Raw genomic sequence first — 27700 nt, forward strand, 5'->3', positions numbered from 1 at the left:
GCACCAAAATTTTTTATCCAATCATCTGCTGATTGGCATTTAGGTTGCTTCTGTATCTTAGCTATTGTGAATTGTGGCACCATGAATATTGGGGTGCATAGATCTTTCCGAATTACTGTTTTGCCTTTCTTGGATAAATATCCAGAAGTACAAATGCTGGGTCAAAAGGTATATCCATTTTTAATTTTTAGAGAAAACTCCAGACAGTTTTCCATAGCGGCTATAACAATTTTAATCACACCAGCAGTGCTTGAGGGTCCCGTTTTCTCTGAAACCTCGCCAACACTTGTTGTTCTTTGATTTATTGATCATAGTCATCCTGAGAGGTGTGAGGTTATATCTCATTGTGGTTATAATTTGCATTTCTCTGATGATTACTGACCCTGAGCATCTTTTCATGTCTGTTGGCCATAACTATTTCCTCTTTGGAGAAATATCTATGCAGTTCTTCTACAATTTTTTAAATTGTATTGTGTTGTTTTTGTTGTTGTTAAATTGCATGACTCCTTTATATATTTTGGATTTTGACACAGCAAAAAGCTGGTGGAAGGGAGAGTCCACGATGTGGCTGGATTAAACTGCATGGACAACAGCTATTATTATTGATAACTATCCTACCCACCAAGGAGCGTAATTTGGCTAATCACCTGTGCCAGTCGAGGGTCCCAGAGATGCTGAATTGATGTCAAAGCGGACATGGCCAGCCACAGCTCCCCTCTGGGTTTTCACCTGCCTTGGGCCTGGTAGTTTCAACATTGCACAAGAGCCACACGAAGACAGGGCCAGGGAGAAAGAAAAACCTCCAGAGGCGAAGATGCCAGGCTCAAAAAGTGGATCTGAGTCCCTTGTTTGTCAACCCAGAGACTTGGAGTGAAAACATGAATATTGGTGAACTGGACAGTCAGGGCAGGGAGGGAACTGGAACCCAAATGGCCAGCTACCCCCACAGGTTTCCTGTTGTCCGGCCAGGTGCTGATTACCCAGGTGGGGACAGTGCAGTGACTGCTGCCCTTCAATGCCGGGAAATTGCTGGGCCTGACCCCCACAGTGAAAGAGAACATCTGGCCAGCTTTTGGCCTTGGCCTCCCCTGAGATTTGGTTTCTTCATCCCTGCTAGCATTTAAGGCAGGAAGCCGGTAATAACAGCCGTGACAGAGCCTGAGCAGAGAGCTTCATCGATCAGCAAAGGTTGCATTTGTGTGTCCTGAATCTCAAATGAGTGCTCAGTATTCCTGTATACATTGATTCTCAATCAATAGCACACTATATTGAGGCCCCATGCTATTGGGTTGCACCACGTCCTCCCCTGCCTCAGCCTCAGGCAAATGAGAGGGAAAGGGTGTGCCCTCTTCACTGGCCCCAGTGTTCTTAGATACTACATAAGAGCCAAGGCTCAGGCCTTCTGCCTTGCCACCTGCAGTTAGCAGCTGGCCCACTGGGAGGCCAGCCTCATCTGCCTTGCATCGAACTCTTTCTCCATTCAAGTTGTGTCTGCATCTTCCATCTGTTTGCCCAAATACCACAGGCTGATTCCTTTGGCCTAGCGGCTTGTGCAGCTGCTTAATGAGAAGATGGGTGGTTGCCGAATAGCCCTGGGATTTCGGTGATGCATTTTCCTGGAACTCGAGCCTCTGCCACGTCCCATCTGAACACCTCACATGAACATGCTATGACTCTCATCCTTTGAATGGACCCCCAGCCCACCAAGGGAAAGGAAATATATATGATGCTGAAAGTAACAGGGCCTTTCTGCTTTTACTCCCATGTGGACCCTGAACAGAGAGCAAGAAGTACAGAATCAAAAGGAACAAAAGAGAATATAGAGGCTCCGACAACAGACCAGAACCTCAGGACGGCAGGAAGACAACAACGTGTAAAGAGGGTCAGCGCCTGGGTGAAGGTCAACAACCTAGCAGCTGTTGCTGAGCACTCATCGTACTAAACAGTGTTGGCTCATGTGTTAGCACACCTGAAATTTTCCTAAGTTACTGAAGCCATGCATTTCAGCTGGGTTTCATTTGGTCAAAATGACAGACTGCAGCAGGGTTTGGGGTGCTAATCCCCAGCTGGACTTACTGCTTACGACAGAACTGTGGACAACTTGGATCTCTGTGTGGACTTGACTGGATGGCTTTCAGGTGAGTCACAGACATGGTAGCACAGGACATTGGTGTAAGGTGAGAGGAAGTTGAAAATAACTGGCAGATCTGGTGCATGACCGTTTCATGAGAGTGTGTCAAACACGTGAATCTCCTAATCTGAAGAGGAATTAAACTCAAAACAGAGGAGTTCAACTCTGTGAGTAGTCCACTTCTCAAAGGCCAGAGGGGTTAGAGCATAATACTTTCTGGATCGGGTTGCCAGGAATGGAGACATGAAAAGATAGCTGTGATGCTGACTCTATACTCCTTTTCTCAAGATTTCACCACAAAAAGATATGAAGTTTTGTGGAAAAATGAACATTTTCATCAAGGAAAAAGGGTACTCAGAAGGCCACTGTCTCCTAGAAGTCTGATGAAATGATGGCTCGTGGGACCCAGGCTTTTGCTGACAGTTGGATATTCCTGCCCTGTCAGGATTTTTGCCTCTGTCTAAAACTCTGCTATGATTCCTCCCCGAAGCAATCCTGAATCTATAAGGAACAATCCAGGATGCTGTGATTCTGTGATGCAAACCCTTATAAGTGTTTCAAGGGCAAATGATAGTCAAGTATGAGGTGAGAATGGGAGTGGGTGAGTGTAAAAGGGGTCCACGGGATCGACAGTATGGTGATGGGTGATAAAGAGTCCTCCTGAGCACAGCTGACTGATAGGGGCTGCTCTAATTTCAAGGCCGGCCACTAGGAAGGCAGGTCATCTCGGACGACCGTGTCCCCACAAACACCCAAAATTCAACAAAACATTACAGGGAAAGGCTACGGTGAAGCCTGAAGTCCCCTTTGAGCATAGAATAGCTTCTGTACTTACTATGTAGAAAAGCATGTGAGACAAGCCACCGCCAGTCCCTCTCCTCAACCATCGGGGCCCTCGGCCAAGCTGTGGCCTCAGATGGAAGGGCCTCCTTGAACCACAAAGGCCATGCTGGGCTCTCGCCTGTTGGTAAGAGGAAGACCTAGTTCTGAGGTGGATTCTGCCCTTATCCTTGGGAAGGCAAGCACGCATGAGCAAGCTGTGCGTCCCCCAGTGGCCTAGTTTTAAAGTTCAAGGCCGCTGCAGGCCTGGGTCTTCTGCACTCTCCTCAACTCTCAGGCATGCCTTGCTAAAGGATAAAAGAGTGTGTGACTGGCAGCATGGCTAGGGTAAGGACATGTGGTCTTGCTTTCTGAGCCACTAGTCAGGCTGAATGAGACTTCACCAAACTCAAGTCCCCAGTATCCAATTCCCGCCTGCCCTACTCTGGCTGAGCAGTGGGCCTGAGGCAGGCCTGCTACCAGAAGCTGGGTGGTTTCTTGAGTCCCACAGCCCTTCTGTGGGATGCAAGAGTGCCTAGAGTGAGGATGGGAGATGGGGAAAACCGGCCAGAAGTGGGCTGTGAAAATGGTGGGGTGAGGAACGTAGGCATCATTGTCATGCGGATGAAGACGGTAGAATGGGTAAACGCAGGAATGTCAAATTGCCTGTGAGAGTTAAAGAAACCTGAAGGAAAAGGAACATGGCCTGCTGGAAAATTCCCATGAGTTGGAATGGGATGGGGTGTGAAGGTGGAAGGTAGAATGAGGGAGTAAGGGAAAACAACAGAGCTTGAGGGTGAAGGTTAGACACAGCAAAAGGCTGAAGGAGAGGAGAGCTCACAGCCTGGCCAGCATCTAGCACATGCAAAACAGCTGCGATTTATTAATTCTATCTCCTAGGAGAGTTAATTGGGTAACTCTACTGAGCAAGGCCAGGGGCCTAGAGAGGCTCAATTGATGTCGACTGGCCCCTGCCCAGCCAAAGCTCCCCACTGGGCTTTCACTTGCCCTGGGCCTGGCCACTTCGAGACTGCAGAAGAGCCGAGTGAAGACAGGGTAAGAGAGAATAAAAAACCTTCAAAGGGGAAGGCTCGGCTGAAAGAGTGGCTCCTGATCCCCTGTTTGTCGGCCTGGATACTTGGAGCGAAAGCATGAATATCATAGAGCCGGACAATCAGGGCAGGGAGGGAACAGGAACCCAAAAGGCCAGCTATCCCACAGTTGCCTCTGTTGTTTTCCCTTACTCCCTCATTCTACCTTCCACCTTCACGCCCCATCCCATTCCAACTCATGGGAATCAGCCTGATAGGAGCTGATTGTCCAAGAAGGGGTAGGGCAGTGACTCCCATACCTTCCAGTGCCGGGACCTTTTCTGGCCTGGCCCCCAGCGTGAAAGAGAGCACCTTGGTAGCTCTTGCCCTGGTCCTTCCCCCAGAATTGGTTTCTTCATCCCTGCTAGTGTTGAGGCAGTAAGCCAGTGATAACCGCTGTGAGGGAGCCATGAGCAGAGGTCTGAATTCTATAGTCAAGGTTGCATTAGTGTGTTTAAAACTTGATATGAGTGCTCAGTATTCCTGCCTACAGCTGAGACTGCATCAATACCACATGGTACTGTGGCCTCACATTACTGAGTCGTACCACCTCTTCCCCAGCCTCAACCCAGGCCAGACTGGAGGAACAAGGTGTGCACTTTCCACTGGCCTCAGGGATCCTGGAGACCGAGAGCCAAGCCTCAGGACTTCGGCCTGGCCTCCTGCCAGAAGGCAGGCCATAAGCAGCCAGCCTACCGGGAGGCTACCCTCACTTGCCTTGCATTGACTCTATCTCCACTTAAGCCATGTCTGCATCTGCAATCTGTCAGCCCAAATGCAACAGGCTGACTTCTTCGGCCCCGTGGCCTGTGCAGCCACCAGTGCTTAGTCTGAAAATAGGTGTTCACCGAACAGCCCTGGGATTTCAGTGCTGCATTTTCCTGGGACTCTAGCCTCTGCCACTCACTGGCTGAACACCTCACATTAACATGCCATGACCCTGACCCTTTCGACCAGACCCACAGCATGCTAAGGGAAGTGAAAGATGTCACTGAAAGAAACAAGGTCTTTCTGGTTTCACTCCCATGTGGACTTGGGACAGAGGGCAAGACGTAAAGGAGCAAAACAAGCAAAAGCGAATTCTTCGGCTCTGAAAGAAAACTAACTGGGAATGACCAGAGCCTCAGGGCAGCAAGAGGACAACAACATGTGTAAAGAGAGTCAGCGCCAGGGTGACGGACAACCACCAGGCAGCTGGTGCTGAGCTGCAATGGAATCAACAGCTGTTGGCTAATCAACTAACACACCTGACATTTCCCGAGGTTTCAAAGCCACGAATTTCAGCTAGGTTTCATTTGCTACAAATGACAGACACTAGCAGGGTTTGGGGCGCCAATGCCGAGTCAGGCTTTCTGGTACAACAGAACCGTGGACAAACTGGATCACTGTGTGGACTTGACGGGATGGTTTTCGGTTGAATCACAGAGATGGTAATCAAGGACATTGGTGTAAGGTGAGAGGAAGTTGAAAATGAGTGGCAGACTGAGTGCATGACTATTTCATGGAAGTATGTGGAACATGTGAATCCCCTGAGTGCAGTAAGAGATGAACTCGAAAGGGACAGGTTCAACTCTCAGTGAGAAGGCAGCTTCTCAAAGGCCAGAGGTGTTACAGCCTCATACTTTCTGGATCGGGTAGCCCACAATGGAAACACAAAAAGAAAGCTGTGATGGCGATGCCTACTCAATGCTCCTTTTCCCAATAATACACCAAAAAAGGCAGCATCATGGAGGAATGAACATTCTTGTCATGGACAAAGTGTACTGTAGAGGCACCCGTCTCCTTGAAGTTGGGTGAAGATATGCCTCCCGAGACCCAAGCAGTTGACAACAGTTGCATATCTCTGCCCTGTCAGGGTATTTGCCTCTCTCTGCAACTCTGTTCTTATTCTTCCCTGAAACAATCCCTAATCTGTGAGGAACAACGCAGGATGCTCTAATTCTGCGAGGCAAAGCCTCCTAAGTGGTTTAAGGGCAAATGCTAGTAAAGGATTCGACGAGAATGGTGGTGGGTAGGGCGAAAGGGGCCTAGGGGATCAACTGTCTGACAGTGTTTGACACAGAGTCTTACTGTCCACAACTGACACATCGGGAATTCTCGAATTTCGAGGCTGGCCACTAGAAGTGTCGGGCAACTCAGACAACCATGTCCCCACAATCACCTGAAATTTACCAAAGCATTATGAGTGAAATGCGAGGATGAAGCTCAAGGTCACGTCAGAGCAAAGGAAAGTTTCTGTACGCACTATTTAGAAAAGCACATGAGATGAGCCACACCCAGGCTCCCTCCTCAGCCATCAGAGCCCTGGACCAGGCTTTGGCCATAGTCTTACTAGGCCTCCTGGGGTCCGAAGGCGGCGCCAGGCTCCTTCTTGTTGGCGAAAGGAGGCTCTAGTTCTCTTGTAGATTCTGCACTCAACCTGGGCAGTCCAGCCAGCAGCAGTAGATCGTGCGCCCCCTGTGGCCGTTGGCATGCAGCGCATGATGTCACTTATGTGTGAGATATAAACCAAAAAGCAAAAAATGAACAGGACACACAAACAGACACATGGAAATGAAGTATAGACTAGTGGTTACCAGAGCATAGGGGGTGTGGATAGAGGGGAGGTTTTCGAGGTAAATGGGGTCAAATATGTGGTGACAGAAAGTAAACTATAAGAGGTGAACACACAGTGTAAATATATATATATATGCCTTACTGTTAAAGAGTACAGATGAAACTTACTGGATTTTGTTAACCAATGTCACCATTAAAAATAAATAAATTTAAAAAATAAAAATAAAATAAATCAGGTAAAAAAAAAAGAATGACAAATTAAATTTATGTTTCTTATTTCTGATACAAAATAATCAGTTTGTACTTTTGAATTCATATAATGTGTAAATTAAGCTGAAATGCAGGTCTCAAAAATAAAAAAAATTAAGAAAAATCAAGAAATATTTAAGAGTATGGTAAATTGTTTATTGTATCTTGTGTAGATAAAACCATGAAATCCTTTATCTACTGTAATTTCCCTGTTTCTTCCACTGAAAAGTTGTCACTATTTGACATTAAATGCAGTTACTGTGTTGTCAAACTGACTGTCATTAAACCTATTTTCTTTAGTCATACATTTTCTTGAAAATCAGTAATGTTTGATGTTTTCACCATCCTCTACCTCTCTTAAATTCCTCTTCTCTTTTGGCTAACAGGCCATCATTATACACAGTTAATTAATCTTTTCCGTGGCCTCTTCAGTGGCTATTTCTTTCTCTCATTCGCTAAATGGAGGGCTTCTCCAAACTCAGACTTTTGCTCTTTTCTCCTGCCAGTCTCTCAAAGACACAGGGCCAAATGGTCCTGGAGGCTCATTGATTCTTCTCTTTTGATAGATAAATATGTAAGTAGTTTGTTGGATCAGAGTTGGGTCAATGGAGCTGAACTGCCTCTCAGTATTACAAGCTGATTAGCTTCATTAGCTCCCCTGCATTAAGATGTGTTACCTTGACCATTGTTACATGATCAATGCATTTTTCCTTACTTCACTTCCAAATTCCCTTTCAATACAAAGAGTGGTACAATTGTAAGACTGTTGCTTTTAGCTCTTCTTATGGTGTATTCGGGTATGTACCAATTATTTTCGTCTCTCTATAGTTTAGGGAAACTAGAGAGATACTTTTTCTTCTATGATGCCTTTCTGCCTCAATTCTTTCTCATTCCTCATCCACCTACCCTAATCAGAATCAATTGCATCAAACAAAACCAGTTCTTGCTTCAAATGAAGTTTCCACTTCCTCAATCAAGAAGCTATGTAGTTCACCACAGCATTTATTTTCTTTACACTCAAACCATGCATGTCTATGTTTCTCTGAAAGCAATTACCCACATGTTATTTTGCTGTTACTAATATTTGTATGCTTCAGCATCATAGCTTCTCCACCAGAATCTAAACTCTTTGAAGACAATGATGTCTGGAATCACTTGGTTCAGTCCTGAGTTGGCCAGAGTGAGGGATTCTTAATGACCACCCTGGCCCCTGGGTACCAGCTCCTTGAGCATAGTGGCTGGAGCAGTCAGGAGAAAAAAAAAGAAAAGATGTCATCTTACTTATCCATGTCCCCACAATCTTATGTCCTCACAATGCTTATGCTTATCAAGTACTCCATATATTCATTTAATGTATAGTTTTGGCATGATCTATGAAGCATGAAAATAATGATTCAAGAGCTTTGTGACAGAAAACAGATTCATATTTTATATATTTTAAAAATAAATGGAGAATAGTTGTTGCAAGTAAAATAATAACTCAAAAAGTATTAGTGTGCAAGAAAGGTTATATATTTGTATGCACACACACAAACACATATAATAATTGCTTGATTTACTTTGTTTTTGTAAGTCTCTCACTGTGTCCATTAATACAATTTAAGATATTTTCCTAAAAATAAGATATAAGTCTTTCCTGCATAATTAAATATGAAATAAAGTCCAAGTCTTCATGCCTCTTAAGTGAATTATCTTTATTTTACATAATTGTAAGTTAGAACACTAGCATTAGTTAAAGAGTAATAATAATTATAAGAGGACCCACAAAGCTTTACCAATCCATATAATATACCAAGGATAATAAGTAATATCTGAGGATCAGAAAGAACACAATTCCACTATCCTACATTATACGTATATTTACCATTTCTATCTTAGAAGGCAGTAGTTTTGTTATTTGGCCATATGTCTAGCATTTTATTAGCATTTCATATGTTTAATTCATAAATGCCTTTGTAAGTGTAATGCAATTCATAATCCCTGAGAATTATGATTCTATTAATTAGTGTAAGCCAGAATTTCATAAATTTTAACCAAAGTCATACATAACAGGCACTAATAGTAAGTACAATATGATTCTTGTATATAAATAATAAATGTCAAAAGGTAAAGTTCAATAGAGCAATAGATAACATGACCACATTTCACTGACAGAAGCATCAAAGCATGCAGAGCAGGGTGGAAAAATTAATTTTCCTTCTACTTTCTAAGGTCTTCTGGAAGAACTAAAAATCAAATTAATATGAGAAATAAACAGGAGAAAAAATGACTAAATTTATTATGCATGTAAATATAAGTGTTCCATAAGAATGTGAGACCAGATGACAGATTATACAGTTAAGTTTTACAGGATATCTGGAGCTAAAAAGAAGTGAGGAGTTGTGGTTTTGGATTTCAAAGGGTAGGATAGCAATTCACATGGAGATAGAAAATCAAATGCTTGTAAAATAAATGTTTGTTGGGCCATCTTTAACAATAAGATACAGAGAAGACTTAGATCAAATGAGCCTTGCTGTTTTTTCCCTGTCTATCATAACTAGTTCATATAAAACTATAGATATCTATGATAATAGGACCCTTTATGGAGCAGGTACTCTTTAGCTTCTTTTAGGCAGTTATTGGAAAAGTTCAGAAGTTTTTCTTGAATATTTATTTTCTTAAAAAAAACAACAACTAAAAATAACCAATACTCCAAAAGGCATAATTTGGGATGCCAAATTCTGCTCCCTCTCAGCATCAAACATAATTTACTAGGTACATTGTCTATTGTACAAGCCAAGGAGGATTCACTATTTTCCCCTGAAATCTCCATACTGTTATCTATACTCTTTTCTCCTTCAAGATCCATCTCAAATTGTATCTTCTCTGAGATCACTCACATGGTACCTGTGCTCCTGAGATGGAAACTGAAAAATATGAAATTAGATAATATTGTATCCTTGCCTTTGAGACCTCACAGGCCAGATGTATTTGTTTCCCATGATATAGGAATAATGGATGATTAAGGAGTTTCAAAAATTAGATGACTTTTAAACTGAGCCTTGTAAAATAGGAATTTACCTGTGAAACAATGAAGGAAGGACATTTTAGGGGTAATAATGCAAGCAAAAACAGCAAGGTGTAGTTATTCCTTGAGATGAAGGTAAATAACCAATGTGAAAATGAGAAATACAGTGACTTAGGAAATGCCAAGCAAAACAGGATCAAGAACCCCACTGAAGGTGAAAAACTGAAACTTCTGAAGGTTCATTCTATTTATATTCATTTTATGCGATTCTTTCCCCCATATTTCTTTCTATTATATAAACATAATGTTGACATTTCTTTCATTATTTCATTAATGGGAAGCTTTTTTTTATTATTATTATTCCTTAGCATATTCAACCAAAAACCAAAAATAATTATGTATGTGCCAGAGAGGAACTAGATTTATTGGGGTGATCGCTTCATATATTATATAAATGTCTAATTACTATGTAGTAACCTGAACCTGATATAATGTTGTATGACAAGTGTAACTGAAAATTTTTTAAAAATACTTAGAAAATGGGAGTTTCTAATTGCATAGTTCTGGGGCTTTGTTATCAATCAAATGTTACTGGTCTCAGAAACAGAATATAAGGTTGCAAAAATATCTGTGAACCAGAGAACGAACTCTATTTTGAATTTCAAATTAAATCAAGACTAAAATTGCTAAGAAAAAATTAAATTATTAACTATGTTAATTAAACAGAAGTTCCTAAGAATGAAAAAAAATATAAATCCTAAGATTTGGCCCCATTGCTTATTCTTAGTATCAGTTGAGGAGAACCAGTTTATTCATTCCTTGAACCTTAAATATTTTAGATTTAATTGTACATGGAAGCCATATAAAATGTTTTCCTCATGAAATGTGATTTTTTCATATTACATTTTAAGAAATATATATTATAATCTATACTCTAATTAAGAAAGGTAAATCACACATTACTGTCACCAAAACCGCAAATCAATTTGGGGAAGAATATGGCCTCAATGTATTGGGATTTGTAAATGTATTAAAATAAAATTCCATAATCATTTTAAAATTACCTTTTCCACAAGCTATTTTTCACAAAGGAATCGTTTTCTTGGACAGATAAATTTGTCGTATTAAAAATGTAATTTTTTCAACTAGTTATATAAGATGTCTGGAATGTTTGAGACAAAAATATCACAAAGGGCATTATGATATCAGTTGTCATAAAGTAATCTCTAAGTTTTACAGTAATAAAGATTCGTCTACGGCCATGCCACCCTGAACAAGCCCGATCCCATCTGATCTCGGAAGCTAAGCAGAGTCAGGCCTGGTTAGTATTTGGATGAGAGAACACCTAGGAAGACCTGGTGCTGTAGGTGTAAAAAGTAAAAAAATAAGGGATTGTAAGCTGACAAGGTCCTTGCAATAGAAGGCCTTGAACATAACTGGGATATTAGGACTGAAAAAATAATGTAACATTCTACAATGTTGTTATTCAAGTTATAAGAGGAATGCTTTTGTAAGTCAGTTAATCATGAGTAAAGAGTCATTAGCATTATTTGTCACAGACCTTCTGTTTGGAACTAGAAAAGCCAAGAAAATGAAATGTATTACACGTTGTACTCAAAAGCTAAACCACAGAACAAAATCAATAGCATTAGAGTAGTTCTATCATCAGTTAACGTTATATCTGTCTTTTATTCCTGACTGAAAGGCTAGTTATTGAAGTGAAACACAATGACATATTTATAGAAAGCTATGGGTTTTTTTCTTCCATATTTAACGATAAATATAATTTTACCATAAAAGAAAACTTGCACTTCAATTGTAGCACTCAATAAATCAAACTGAGCTATAAAGATGAATATTGTTGCTTTTGTGCAACATAAAAATATGAGATGTGGATGATTTTGTGGCAGTAATATTGATATAAGTTTCCGTGATGGTTCTTTTGAACACAGATTCCTTGAAGACTTTTCAGGACCAATAACATTCTGACCTGAACCCAGGAGAGATTGATGTGGTCTGGGGAGACAGAGATCATAGACAGGAACAAAAGATGATTCATAATTTTGAAATAACATTCAAAACATGAATGTATTCACATTTATCTTTTATTCATAAAATGAAGATAATTATTTGATCGAAAATAATTAAGACTAAGAAATCATGAGAGCCAAAGAAGAAATTTTGGATAATTGACAAAATGGAATCAGCAGAAGAGAAGTGAAAACTGGAAATCTGGAAGACCACAGAGTTTGTGGCGAAGGACTGAGAAATCAACTTTTACATTCCAGCTATGAATGTGGAGGGAGAGAATTCCTTGAAATCTCTTCAGAGTCCCTGTAGTATCAAGCACTGGGAGGCAGCTCCTAAACACATTCCCATAGTTAAGATATTGTACAGGCTCCATCTGCTTTAATGACTACCTAAATTATGACAATGAAAAAGTGACAAGTCTGCTATGGCATAGGAAGTATAGGTGGTATATACGCTGCATATTTGCATACTGTTAGCCTGATATTTAAATCCCTTCATAATCTGGCTTTAACTTTCCAGACTCACTACTTCATTGGACAAGCCTTTATTGAGTATATTCATGAGCTGCACATTTTAAGCTATTGGGGTATATCAATACATATAAACAAAAACTCTACCCTAATGGAGTTTAAATTCATTACAAATGTTTCGACTCTATTCTGCTCTCCAGCCACACTGAAATATCAGTATTCTTAATAAAGACATATGAAATATAATCATAAAGTCTATTTTTTTCTTTTCTACTATCTCCTGTATTCTGCTGATTTGAGGAACTCTTTTCTTCTGCTGTCGAATGAAAGCTCAAGAAATCCCATGAGCTCTTAAAAATGTAGTGCTAGTTAATAGCAAGTACAATGATCATGATAAGTTTTAAAAATAAAAGATTCTCTAATTCAATATATCAGTCAATATTTCAAATTTTATTTAATGGTAAATTTTTTCTCTCTTCCCAGCTAAGATATGTTCTTGGAGAGTCTACTGCCTTGAGAGAAGAGGTTGTAAAAGAATTCCTTTTTCTCTATTCCTCACTTCCTTGCCAGTTGACTAGAAGGTACTTTTTTAACACTCAGGTTGTTATCATCTACAGTTGGAGACTAAAGAGAAAAGATTGATAAGGTAGGGAAGAAATTTTCAAATTAAATATTACTATTGTGAAGTGGTTGAACACGCTTTGAGTCAGACCTGTGTTCAAAAGAGACATCATCCATGGGACACTTTCAGCACTGGAGTGTTCTCCTGCAGCAACTTGATTTGGACAGCATGTCTCATTTAATTCCATTTTATCACTTCAGGAAAAATTCAGCAATTCATCTCCAGCTTTTGCTGTTTGCATTCTCATCACTCCTCCAGGTGACCCTGCTAAAGAGGATCTACAAAATCTAGTATTCACATGTGTCCCAAATCTGGACCTTGGGTAACATTCACAGGCTCTTTGCCTACATAATTCTATGAGTACCAGATTCTTTTAAAGTAGCTGTGATGCTCCTCTGCTGCAGCCATCAGAACAGCTTTACAGCTCTAGTTTACACTCTGGATTACCTAACGGTTCTCAGACATGAATTCACTGTGCTCACTGAAACATGGGGACACAGTGAACATTACAATTGGGAAGAAAGTATATATTCTCACAACCCTCTTTTCTGGGGGCTTAAACATCTGGGGGGATGAGAAAGAGAATGCAAATACTTTACAACTTGTTTTTCCCAAAAGAATATTTTACACAAAATCACTTCTAAAGTCATTTACTTGACCTTTTGTATTCTCTTTGGGAATAGGGGTTTTAGAGTGATTAATTGTTGTGCTGTTTATTCTAATTTAAATATCTTTGATAATACATATCTGTTTTTTGTACAGTTCTTTGTAATTTTAGGTTTATTGTATCTTGGTACTTTTGTCTAAACCTCTGATTTAATACTTCATCATTTCTAATATAAACTTACTATGTTTGGAACTGTCCTTTCAAAGCTTTTCTATTCCTTCTTCATGATACAGCTCAAAGTTTACAGCTCATTTGAAAAGCCTTCTCTGATTTTTTAGTTGTTCACTACTGTACTGCACTGTACTGTGTACTATCACTAGCCCTCTCTGTATTTCTGAACTGATAGTCATTAATATGCTAAGCCTAGAGTTTGTTGAATAGAAAATAAAAACACCAATAACAAGAACAACAACAACATGAGAGGTATCATATTTCTGACTTTGAGATACACTTTCTCTTTATTTTGCCACTTTTATTTTAGCAGTTGTCTAATGAACTAGTAGACTGAAATTTCTTAGCCCTTCTCTCTATGTTTATTTACCAATTCTTGGAAAATATGCTCTTTAAAAATGGTCTCTGTTAACTTGGACTATTTTATTCATAATTTACTTAATCAGGTCATCACATATTTATTGTTAGCCACTACTTCCAAATATGATTAATGGAGTTTAAAAGATAAAAACCAGCATTTTGGAAAGGGAAAAAATTGTTATTAGAAGCCGCGGATTAAAAAACTTAATGCAACTGAGTTAAAACTTAATCTAAACCTTGGTGACAGCTAACACTGAGTTAAAATAAGAGGGTTACATAGTTCCCATTCTCTCAGATTCATTGACTGTGGAATAATTCCACTGATTCAACAAATATTTCAAATATCCTTGGGTTAAAGTTTGTATTTAGGAATTCGAGAAAACTGATTAAAGTGACAATGTAATATTTGAATCTTTCAGTATCCTTCATCATTACAAACACTGAGATTTACACAATCAAATGTTGGGAGACAGTAAATCTTTGACCTCTTGTAGTTCTATACATCTTGCTGAGTGGGCCAAAGTGGCAATGCCCTGAGCATTTTTCACCTGGGACACAGGATTGTTTATGCAGCTGGCAATTCTGAAAACTGAGATAATAGTTGCAGGGATGCGTCACATAGCCCAACAATTTACCTGATCTCCCAAAGACTTGCTATTGCTTGCTATCACAACGGCAGAATTTCTAAGTTTAAAGTTCTTTTGTGCTGTATGGCACTCTTGAGATTATATCTGGCCTTGAAATTTGCCTGTGAAATTTGGTGCTGAGGGAGAGCTGCATTACTATGCTGATACACATACATGTATTTTTTGTTGGAATAAAGTCCTTCATTTCTGCCCAGGAATCTTTTGTCTTTTATCTAGATCTATGTATCTTTAGTGGGCTAAATTATTAACGTATATAGTTATTTCTGTGGAAATTCTCCTGCTTCTAGGTCTCCTCCTCATGTACAAACTTATTTAAGTAGGAAAACATAGCATCAAACCAAAACTCCACAGATAATATCTACAATTAAATAAAGCAATAAGCTAACTTCCAAATCACAAAATGTGAGTAGCTATGGAAAACAACTGACATAAACAAAATCTCTACAATATCAGCAAGTATGATGACAACTACTTTTAAGGATATTCAGGGAAGAATAAGGATTTCTGTTGGTCATGAGCCAGTGAAAATCAAAGTTGTCCAGCTATATGAAATGAGAAATTTACTAAGCCAATAGGAAAGCAGTTGTAGCACAAAAGTCCACACTAAAGAGAAAACACTGAGAGCAGAATATAAATTGAGCAGGACAGACACAATAGGGTAAAAAAGAAAAAGAAAAAAGAAAAGAAAATTTCTCCAATTAAAGTGGGAGCACAGAAAAAAAGCAAATGGATTTCAAAAATAAAACGATATATATTTTGAACACTTTATAAAAATACTAAAACAGGTATTCTAGAGCTGTGAATTAGAAAAGGTATCCCAGTTCACCTTCCTTTTTAAGAGCATGAAAAGAATAATTTTATTTAAACATGAATGATAGAAAAGGATCATGGTCGAAGTCTCAAAATAAAAAGAGAATAGCAAGCAAATTAACAGCCCTAAGAAAATAAAGCCATTTTTTAAAAAGATAAAATCTGCCTTCATATTGTGAAACAAGCTAATTTATTAAAAAAGAGAAGCTATGAAAAACACGCATCAGAATTAGAAAAAAATCATAAATAAAAAATTGTTGTCTAAATACAATGAATAAAGATGTTAAATAATAGACAAAATGTAATATAAAGGATAGAAGTTTCATCACTTATATAATAAGAGTCTCCTGAGATGAAAAATAAATTTAAAAAAAAAAACAGAAAAAATAATAAAATGCAGAATTCAAGAAAACTTTCCTGAAATAATACTTGAATGGATATATCATATATATGCAGAAAATGACTCCAAATAGCCACCATAGAGGTATGTTAAATAAATTATTGGACATTAAAAAAAAGTAAACTCAGGATCTTTGGAAACATGGCGGAGTGAGAGACGTCCCCAGATCTCTCCCCTGAAACATTAAGCTGAACAGCTAAAACTCAGCAAAAAACACCCAAGCTGCACACCAGTAAGTCTGAGTGTGAGATCTGCGCATAAGAGCTACCGCAGATGAGAATCTCGGGTGTCAGGAAGTGGTCTGTGAGAAATAAAGAAGCTGCCTCTCACAGCCACTGTAGGTACCTGTAGATGAGGGATGGGGAGGAGCAGTGAATTCCCTTAACAGCCCAACCTGGGAAAGCTGTGAGCTCTCTGTGTCTGGCCAGCAGCAGGGCCCCATCATCAGGGCAGAAGGCAGGTGGAGGAAAAAAACAATTGATCTTTACCGGCCACAGTTGCAAAACCAAGGCTGAGCCACAGCCCCCATCTCCAAACCCAGAGAGCCCCTCCCCCGCTACTCTCCAAGACCGAACACCATGGAACCCCAGGAGATCTGAGCAAACACTACCGAAACTGTTGCTAACCCTGACAGGGACTGAAACTGAGGGTAGTGAGAATGATTAAATATCTATCAGAAAATAAAAAGGCACTTTTAAAGCTTTCTATAAAACAGAGATCCAAGAGGCTTAGCCGCCACCTACTGGAAACCAAAAGAAAAGCGTTGTCTTTGCAGCAGGCTAAGGAGAGACCTTTAAACAATACATCTTCTTCCTGAAAAAAAAAAAAGCAGAATAAATTTCCATTAATGCCCGGGCAGAGAAAGAGTCCATTAAACACCATGAACAACCAGGTGACAATCCATTTTAGAAAAAAAGAGAAAAATCTCTAGAAAATAAGCATACAAAGAAATATGCAATTTAAATGACAAAGAATTCAGTACTTCTGAAAAAACTCAGTGAATTCTGAAACGAGTCATATTAACAATTTCAAGAATTGAAAGACACCTAGATGAGCAAAGCAAGGAGATTGAAACCCTCAAAAAGAACCAAATAGAACTTCTGGAGATGAAGAACACACTGCAAGAGCTGAAAAATGAAATAGCAAGATTGGGAAATAGAGTTGACCAAATGGAGGAAAGGATCAGGGATGTTGAAGACAGAAATCTATAAATAAATCAGAAGGAAGAAGAGAGAAACCGAAGAATAAAAAATAATGAAAGAGAAATTCAAGAACTAGCTGAAACCATCAGGAGAGGAAACAAAACTAATGGGCATTATCGAAGGTGAGAAAAAGGAACAGGGATTAGAAAACATTTTCAGACAAATAGTTGACGAGAATTTCCCAACTCTAAAGAATGAGCTGGAGCTTGGAATTCAAGAAGTCAATAGAACATTCGATTATCTCAACCCAAAAAGGCCTTCACCAAGACACATTGTATTAAAATTATCAAAAATCAATGACAAAGACAGAATACTCAGGGAAGCCAGGAAGAAAAAAATGATAACTTATAAAGGAAAACCCATTAGATTATCCTCAGACTTCTCGGTGCAAACCTTACAAGTCAGAAAGGAATGGAATCAAATATTTAAACTATTAAGTGAAAGGAACTACCAGCCTAGAATAATGTATCCAGCTAAGCTCTCTCTTAGATATGAAGGAGAAATTAAGACCTTTCAAGATATACAAAAATTGAGGGAATTCTCCACTATGTGGCCTGCACTACCATATGATCCAGCAATTCCTCTACTGGATATTTAGCCAAAAGACTTGAAACCCCACATCCAAAAAAATATTTGTACACCAATGTTCATAGCAGCGTTATTCACAGTGGACAGGATATGGAAGCAACAAAATTGTCCTACGATAGATGATTGGCTAAAGAAGCTGTAGTACATATATACAATGGAATATTACTCAGCCATAAGAAGAGATGAAATTCTGCTTTTTGTGACAACATGCGTGGACCTCAAGATAATCATGCTAAGCGAAATAAGCCATACAGAAAAAGTTGAAAATCACATGATATCACTTATATATGAGATATAAACCTAAAAGCAACACGAACAGGACAAACAGAGACTCATGGACAAGGACATGGACATGGACATAGACTAGTGGTTACCAGAGGGTAGGGCATGGGGGAAGAGGTAAGAGGTAGACAGTTAAAGGGAGTCTAATAGAGGGGGTTATGGGGAGGGTGAAGTGGGTAAAGGGGATCAAATATACGGTAGCTGAAGGAAACTGAACTTTCGATGGTAAACACACAATAGAATACACAGATGTCAAATTGTAATGTACAGCTTTGAATTCTATAATTATATTAACCAATGTTACCCCAATAAACTTAAGAAAAAAATAAAATTAATCTACAAAAAAAGTAAATTCTTTGAAAACTTGAAATCCGTCCAACACCCATTTAAAAAGAAAACCAGTTTGTAGTTACACCTTTTGACAGTAATGCTTCATAGAAGAAGAAAATGAAGTAATATATTTAAGTCAAAAAAAAAACATATGGGTCAAGGCTCATATAAAATATCTAGCCAAATTTAAGTTCAATTACAAGAGCCTAAGATAAACTCTAAGTAATGTGTACGAACATATGAAATGCTGATCATATGAGCCTGCTCTGAGGAGTCTATTAGAGCACAAGATACAAGTAACTATAGAACTGATTATATTATCAATATTAACAATGAGAAAATAATGTTACTTCAAATTAGAAATGCGTGAAAGGTAGAGATGAAGCAGAAGCATTGCTCACAGTAGAAAATATACCAAAATTAGCCAAAAGAAAATAAAAAAGAATGTGAAATGTATTATGTAAAGTAAAAGCAAGGATTAGAATAAGAGTGAGCAAACTACAGTCCCTTGGTCAAGTCTGGCCCATGCTTGTTTTAGTAAGTAAAATTTTATTGGAGCACAGTCACATCCATTTGTTGACCTACTGCAGTACAGTCTACCCTTTTGCTTGCATATTCTCTCTTTCTCCTTTTAAACTACAACTGCAGAGTTGTGTACTTTCAATAAAACCTAGATGGCTCATAAAACCAAATCTATCTCAGTAGTCACATTTGGAGTATGAAAGTGAATCAACTTATTATTTTGAAGTCCAATGACATAAAGGAAAGAAATATACTTTTTTCCTGTCTTACTATGGGAGCAGGATCATCAGGTAACCAATTATTTGATATGGATAGGTTACTCTTCATAGGAATATTTTAGCTAATAAACACAGAAGAACTGAAAGAAATTAATAGGTAGGAAATGACAATCAGTAGATGCTACTATCACAAAGGAGAGTCAAAGAGATTTGATGTACCTTCTTAAAGAAATAGTACATAAAGTAGTCCCCCCCTCATGCCTGGTTTCACTTTTCACGGTTTCAGTTATCGTCATCTGAAAATAGAACGTGGAAAATTTTGGACATAAACAATTCAGTTAACAATTAATAAGTTTCAAATTGCGCATTTTTCTGAGTAGCATGATGAAATCTCTCCCACACCATACCACCCGAGACATGAATTGTGCAGTGTCCTCACACTGTGTACACTCCCTGCCTATTAGTCACTTCGTACCCCTGTGGGTTTTCAGATCAACCATCACGGTATCAAGGTGCTTGTGCTCAAGTTACCCTTTTTTATTTAATGATGGCCCCAAAGTGCAATTGTACTGATGCTAACAATTCAGATATGCCGAGAAGGTATAAAATGCTTCCTTTAAGTAAAAAATTAAAAGATCCTTGCTTCATAATGAAAGAAAACAAACGATATGCTAAAAGCTACAGTAAGAACAAATCTTCTATCTATGAAATTGTGAAGAAAGAAAGAGAAATTTGTGCTAGATTTGCTGTGTTGCACCTCAGACTGAAAGTTATGGTCACAGTGCATGACAAGTGTTTAGTTAAGATGAGAAAGATATTACATTTGTGGGCAGAAGGCATGAATAGAAAATGTGTTCCAATTGACATCAGTGCGTTGCACCAGAAAACACTGAGGCTACATGAAGTCATCAGCAAGAGATGCCCTGAAATGAGTAAGCATGTTCACATAACTTTTATTATATTGTAATAATTGTACTATTTTGTTATTATTCTTATTACTCCCTTACTCTGCTATCAGTTAAACTTTATCATAGGTATATATGTATAAAAAAAAACAATACATATAGGGTTAAGTATTATCTGAAGTTTCAAGCAACTACCAAGGTTCTTGGAAAGTATATACCCTGAGGATAAGGGGATAGTGTATCACTTATGATTTATTTCTAAAAACAACAACAAAAACCTGAATCTAATCAGGACTCTATATCTAACTACCAATTTATAGAAAATAGAGGAGACAGAAAAATATGAAATGAGCCACTGAACATACATAGTCATCAGTATCCAGACTTCAGAAATCTGGTGTTTTGAACAAGGTGAATAAAAAGAAGTGACAGTGCGGAAGTCTATAAATTAAAAAGACTTAAAAGACCTATCAACCTATTGCAATGTATGGATGGACTTTATTTGGATACTGATGTGAATAAAATTTTAATATAAATATGGACAGGATATTTGTTGATATGGAGAAATTTTTGTTAATTTGGGGGCAAGTAAGAAATGTATGGGGATTGACCCTTTAAAGTCCTTATATTTAAGACATACATATTAAAATATTTACGGGTGAAATATTATGTCTCTGCTCTACTTCAAAATAATGGAATGAGGGCACAATTGGTAGTATAGAAAAAAAGATTTCGCAGGACTCAATAATGTTGAAGCTGGGTAGTTGATATGCGGAGGTTCATTGTAACAGTCTCTATAATTTTAATTGTTTAAGTTGTTTAATGCTAAAAGATAAAAATATTTTTAAAATTAAGTTTATTGGTTAATATAAAATGTTTTAAATACTGCTGATGTCACATTTTGAAAACAAGTTCTAAACTTTTTCTATTTCAATTATTAATTTTCATTAGATATTAAATTCGGTTACAGCATAATGTAAAACTTTGCAAATGATTTTATTAACTTCTTGGTACAGAATCACAATAAAATATTTCTTTAATGAATTCAATTTATTCTGTTTATTATTCTTATTCCTATGATATGTGGTAGAGCTCAAAATCATAAGGCAGCTAATTCCGAAAAAAGGATGAACCTTTAAACAATTAATTAACCTTAATTTACATAACAATCTTATTTGCATCGCTAACTGACTAGGAATTGATTATAGGCCATTAGCAGTCACATTTATAACTAAAACTGTTAGAAATACATGAGCCTGTATTTCACACTGAAGAGGCAAAGGTTAGTCACGAAATGTTAGTAACAATATTCAAGAATCAGGCATTAAACCAACTAATAGTAATTAGAGTTCATGAATTTTGGGGAGAATAATTAATGAATTCGCTATTCCTTCTCAACTTTACATGCATAATGGGGCACATACAAGCATCATGTGTGCATTAGGTAAATTGTTATTATCCTTAGATTTAAATTCAAATTATAGTAATGAGACCCAGCTGTGTTATACTCATATTTGAGTATAAATATATTTCTATTCCTAGAAATCAGAGCTATTTTGTAAAAAAATACCAAGTTCCGTAACCTAAATATTTACCAAAATTTTCTTTTTAACTACTTATTTGTTTCAAATGAAGATGAAAGTTTCGATGAACTTTTACAGTTATTTTTATTTACAGTTAGGTATTTTACATAATGTAAATTATACTGACCCTAACCTTTTAACTCTGTAGATTTTATAAAACATATAATTGCCTGCAGTGTAAAGGTTTTAAAAACTCAAAGAACTGGTCTGATATTTTTTAAAAATTTAATTATACAAGTGATGCCTAATCATGACAGACAAATTAATTCCTTTAATTCCAAAGACACACTGCATATAATCTGATATTTTCAAACGATTTGATTGCACCTCTGCAGCTTTCAACACTAGATCAGTAAATGAGATTCGAAGTAAAGGAAAAGAGTGATTTATTTCTAATGATCATTGATTGAACTCAGATAGGAAGTTTTATCATGCCTCTTCTACCTTTTACTCCTATTTTACTCCCTTTTCTCTTCCACTCACATTCATACATTTGTGTACCCTTGCTCTGGCTCTCTTCCTTTGTCCTCTTCCCCTTTCTAAAAATACTGATTGATGGAGTGTTGTGATAGGATGTCCAGGAATGGCCCCCAGAGTAAAAGGTAAATGTGTCAGATCCTGTTTCCCACTTTTTTTTTCTGAGCCTCTATTCTACTAATGGCTAAATTAACTTTTTGGCTTTCTTGGGACCCCTAGATTCTAAAAATATTGGTGTGATTGCTAAAAAAAAAAACGGATTGCTTAATTGCAAAGGAGTATTACCTCAATGAATGGAAAAAATGGGAAAAATATAGCATTTATCCCAATATTAGTAATAGCTCACAGAATTTATGCTGGCCCATTTCACAAATTGGCTTTTACTTGCTTCTCTGTGTGATTAAAGTATATCGAACAAAACGTTGAAAAAAGATTTTGGAGTTAAAAGATGTGAGACTGAATCTTCAACTTTTCATTTACTGACAAGTGTCACTTAACCTTTTCTCATCATGTCTTTGTAAAGTGGAGATAATTTCATTTCCTAGAAATGAGTGTGAATTAAATATAATGTGACATACACAGGTTGATAAATGTTAGTCACTAATTTTAACATGTGTTTTCCTCTATTCTAAGAAAATATGTAAGTACCAGAAACCACACAGTTCAGGGAATATCTAGCAGTCACACACTCATTAATAATATACTACATCCTAGAGGGTTAGCCAGTACCTCACAGCAGACTAGAATAAGGTTTACTATCTAACATACTCAAAAATGACAGTGTTCTACAATATTATACACAAAGTGAAAATATAGTGTGCTATTGTCTCCACATTTCAGGAGTATGAAATCCTCTCAGTGTTGTCATCTATCAGAAATTAAAATAAATGGGAAAACACCTCTGAATGTTCATGATCTTCCTACATTCTTCACTGAGAACTTTTAGACATATGTATTTCATTAGACAATGAGCAGAACACCATCAATTTATTGAACATCCCTTAAATAATATAAATTAGTTTTTGAAGGAACTTGGAGATTGGCAAGGACCACTTCCAGGGAGTCAGCTTGGACTCGAAGCACATAGCTAGTCCTTGTTTCATAGTCCAGAGAGGCATTCACATAGATAACACCCATGATGTTATTAATTCCGAACTTATCGAGAATTAAAGTATAATTTCTTGGTCAATTTCTTTACACTACAAGGAGAAATAATCCTCTTTAAAAGGCACTGTGATTTAATGCATAAAAATGATAACATTCAGGCTTTTGGAAACCATGCTCCAGAATGATCGACATCAGTGTAATCCTAAGTGCATGTCTTGAAATTCTATTTTTTTGAATTCTCCTAACAATTAATGTTTCTGTAATCAATTACATTTGGGAGCAATGCATAATATACCCCTCACCATGGATTCAGACGGCCCTTTACTGTCCTAAAGGCCTTTAGAAATTCTGTTTTAAAGGAACTCATACAATTTTGTTTAACCAAGTAGTTTATGATCTCATTAGATTATTAAAATTTTTATGATGTAATGGATCTTATTATTCTGCATATTCTGCTATGAATACTTGATGGAAAAGCAGATAATTTAATATGTTGATTGTTTAGAAAACATGATTTATTATTTTAAATGGCTAAAAATATTTTGCCCTAATGTTCATTTTTTTAAATAAATTTGCTTATATATAATTGAGCAAAGAGCAAGGCAGTTTGTAATATTTTATAATATCCAACTTCTTGTACTCCTGGTATCTTTGCCTCACTTTTGTTTTCTCCACAGCATTTATTACTACTTAAATTCTATTATTTATCAGTTTAACAATTTTTATTATCTATCTCCACTTATCGGATGGGTAAAGTATGTTAGGGCAAGGATCTATTTTTTCATTGTTCTATCCCTCATGGCTGGCAGAATATTTATGTAATAGATGCTTAATAAAGATTTGTGAATTAACAACTATTTGTTGAATAAATTGATAAATAAATGAATTGATTGTACAAAATAGTCATTGTGAGAGAAAGAGGGTAGTAAGTAGAGCCACTCTGCTATCTTCAAGGAAGAGAACTAATAGAATCACAGAAAGAAACCAAACAGCCTTTTCACCACACTGCCAAAATGACCAACATAAAGGCAAGAGGAAAGTCACCCACCATATATTCTCTAAGCCTTTTAGAAACATGGAGTTGTTCCTTTGGCCACATACATGCGAATCTACAAGAAAGTTGATATTGTAGACATCCAGAGACTGGACACTGTTCAAAAAAGAATGACCCACAAATGTTACCATGGCAAAACTGGAAGAATTTACAATGTCACACAGCATACAGTTGGCGTTGTTGTAAACAAACAATTTAAGGGTGAGATTCTTGCCAAGAGAATTAATGTATACATTGAGCATATTAAGCACTCTAACAGCTGAGATCGCTTCCTGAAAAGTGATCAAGAAAAGCAGGAAGCCAAATGAAAGGTACCTGGGATCAACTGAAGTGCCAGCCTGCTTCACTCAGACAAGCACACTTTGTGAGAATGAATGAAAAGGAACCTGGGCTGCTGGAGCCCATTCACTATGAATTCATGGCATGATAAGTTTTTTAAAAAAATAAAATAAAGAACCTCTAATTGAGTAGGTGTCCCTTCCCCTAAAGAAATATTTAAAGAAACCAACTGTCCTAAGTCATTGAGTAATGAATTTATTATTCCAATTTAGTGTTTTTTTCTTGCTCAAAGATGTGAGGTGGTTTACTGTGCTACAAAGTATAGTCCATTGGTTAGGAAATGGCATCTGCTAAATTACAGTTAAGGTCAGAGAAAGTTGATAACTCCTAACTGTGTCATAAACAACTATATTTTAAGGATTTGGAACTTGCCTTTGAAGTCTGATGCTTAAAAACAGATTGTTTAAAGTCCCCTGTTCTTTGTGAGTTACGTCGATTACTACCTTTCATGGAACATGACTCAGAAAGTAATCGTGCTTGTGATAATGTGGAACAAGACTACCTTTTTTACTTCAACCAGGAGTAGACATTTATGTACAGCAGTTTACAGAATGCATGGCATTCTAAGCACTTTACATAATTTACTCAAAAATCTTTGTCTATGGCCATGCTACCCTGAACAAGCCCAATCCCATTTGATCTTGGAAACTCAGCAGAGTCGAGCCTGGTTTGTACTTGGATGGGAGACCACCTAGGAAGACCAGGTACTGTAGGCATAAAAAAATAAAAATAAAAAAATAAAAAATAAGGGATTGTAAGCTGACCAGGTCCTCGCAATCTGTGAGGTCAACCAAAGATTGCCTCTCCTAAAAAATAAAAATAAAAAATCTTGGAGAAAGTAGTGTTTTACCTGCAATTACATAAAGGAAGATGAGTCACGGTTAACTTGCTCAAGGATACAGGTGCGCAGAGATTCAAACCCAGGCAGTCTGGCTCCATAATCTGGTCTCAGTCCCTAGTGTTATATTGCCTCATGTGTGTGGGAACATTTTAAAGCTACTTAGTATTGTTTAAGCACATTTCGGTTGTTTGTTTCCTGGATATTTTTACTTGGATGTGACGCACGTCTTAAATTCAACATAGTCATTAGGGATTTGATCACATCCAAACCCAGCTGCCTTCAGTTTTCTGTGATAGCAATAGCTATAGTATGTTTATTTGAAATAAAAACCTTGACTCTAGTATTCTCTTACCACTAATAGAAAAAAAAAGAGAGAAAGAAAGTATCAGAACAGATTGAGAAATCACAACCTCAGATGTTGGAATTCTAAGGAAGAAGGAAGTTTAGAAATATTTAGAGAGGAGGCACAGCAGCACAGTAAAAACAAAGAAACAAGCAATAAGAAAAGCATGATGTTGAGCGCTTGCTTCAGGGGCAGCAATTTCTTGTAATGGTTGGTTGTTGAAGTACTTGAAAAAGGCCTTTATAATTTCCTTGCAAACTGCTTTAATATAATTAACATTCATTCATTTATTACATATTTAACATTTATGTTTTTATTAAATATATATTAACTTTTTTGACTACCCATATCATGCCAGGCCATCCAGCTTATCAAAAGGGAAAAACTAAGCTGTAGACAATAGGTAAAACAAAGACTAGGTGAGACGGTGTTAGCTTAGGATTTATTCCTAGAGGCTCAAAAACCATTTTATTCTCAGCGAACCATGATGGGTAGGCAATTACTTACAATTATTTACTTATAATTACTAATCGTATGTCTAATTTAACTGCTTGAGGAAACCTTATACTCTATAAATGTCTTTTATCGTGGATGTGGGTTGTTGAGCACTCATAATTATTCATGATTTTAAAGTTTATTCGGGTTTATGGTGAAAATACCAACTGAGTAAACATCTACTTACCCTCTTCATTTCCTGAAACAATGGAGTACACAATACTCTGATTGATGGCCACAGCAGAAATTACACCAATCGTAGTTTCTCTGGTTGCAAATTCACTTATTGGAGATCAGAAGATTTAGAGAAAATTAGTAATTTTTTATTGTCCACTTTGCCATGATGGAGTCCTGAATTTCATAATAAAATGTGTTAGTTTATGTGTGTGCTTATTTGAATAACACTATTTTCTAAAGTTTTAAAGGATGTACTACATTAAAACTCCAGGCCTTAAAAAAAAAAAAAAAAGTGTTCCAAACCATGCAAATGCTCCTTTAAGACTCTTTTCACCTGCATTGTTTTTCATTTAAAATGGAACACACTACTACTCTATTATCTGCCAAATATCATACAACATTCTTTTCACTTGATTCTAAAGCACTTTCTGGACTGAAAGCAATAGATGGATACAATTTGCTACCTCAATTCTTGCTGAAGTAAAATGTTACTGTTGTGTTGCTGATGTTATCATAGTTAAGCAATGGCTTCCAAATGTTTCTTTCTGGTCCTTACTCATGCTTTACTGTAAAGACGTCATGGTACTAAAGTATTTGAATGGATGGCATCACAGAATTCATATTTATTTTGAATTCCTTATTTTTTGCTTAACCATAGCCACATTATGTATCCAGTTCCATACTATTAATTTAATTTCAAAAATATATTTTCACCACAATGTTTTAATCTTAAAATCTCAATTTCATTATATATTATGGGTCACTGGTTATCGTAACTTTAGTTTCAAAAAGGAATGCAAATAATCTCACTTTTATAATTCACAGGTATCTATATTATCCAGCTTTAATAGATTTAGAATATTACTGAATGCAAAATGTTAACAATGTCTCTGAGAAAGGGTTAGCAAAGGAATGTAGAATTGCCTGAGAGGGTAAAAGAAAATTAGAGGAAAAGAGAAATGTCTGCTTGAATATTCATATGAATTGGAATGGGATGGGGCATGAAGGTGGAAGCTGAGAGTAGAAGGCAAAAGGAATGAAAGTCAGGAAAAAGAGAAGGTCTTTGGGGTGATGGTTAGACACAGCAAAAGGCTGGGAGAGGAGAAAGCCCACAGTTGGGCTGGCATCAAGGGCATGCACAACAGCTGTGATTTACTGATAGCTGGTCCTCCATCCAAGGAGCATTAATTGGGCAACTCTCCTGTG

The 27700-nt window shown here is 37.3% G+C and overlaps 2 pseudogenes; both read left to right on the forward strand.

The window, feature by feature from the left end:
* The first annotated feature begins 11104 nt into the window (after positions 1–11104).
* On the forward strand, positions 11105–11223 carry LOC112469234 (annotated as a pseudogene).
* A 14012-nt stretch (positions 11224–25235) lies between these two features.
* Positions 25236–25354, forward strand: LOC112469235 (annotated as a pseudogene).
* The last annotated feature ends 2346 nt before the right edge of the window (positions 25355–27700 follow it).

This window comes from Pteropus alecto, unplaced genomic scaffold, assembly GCF_000325575.1.
Source record: "Pteropus alecto unplaced genomic scaffold, ASM32557v1 scaffold148, whole genome shotgun sequence".
In the NCBI taxonomy this organism is placed as follows: Eukaryota; Metazoa; Chordata; class Mammalia; order Chiroptera; family Pteropodidae; genus Pteropus; species Pteropus alecto.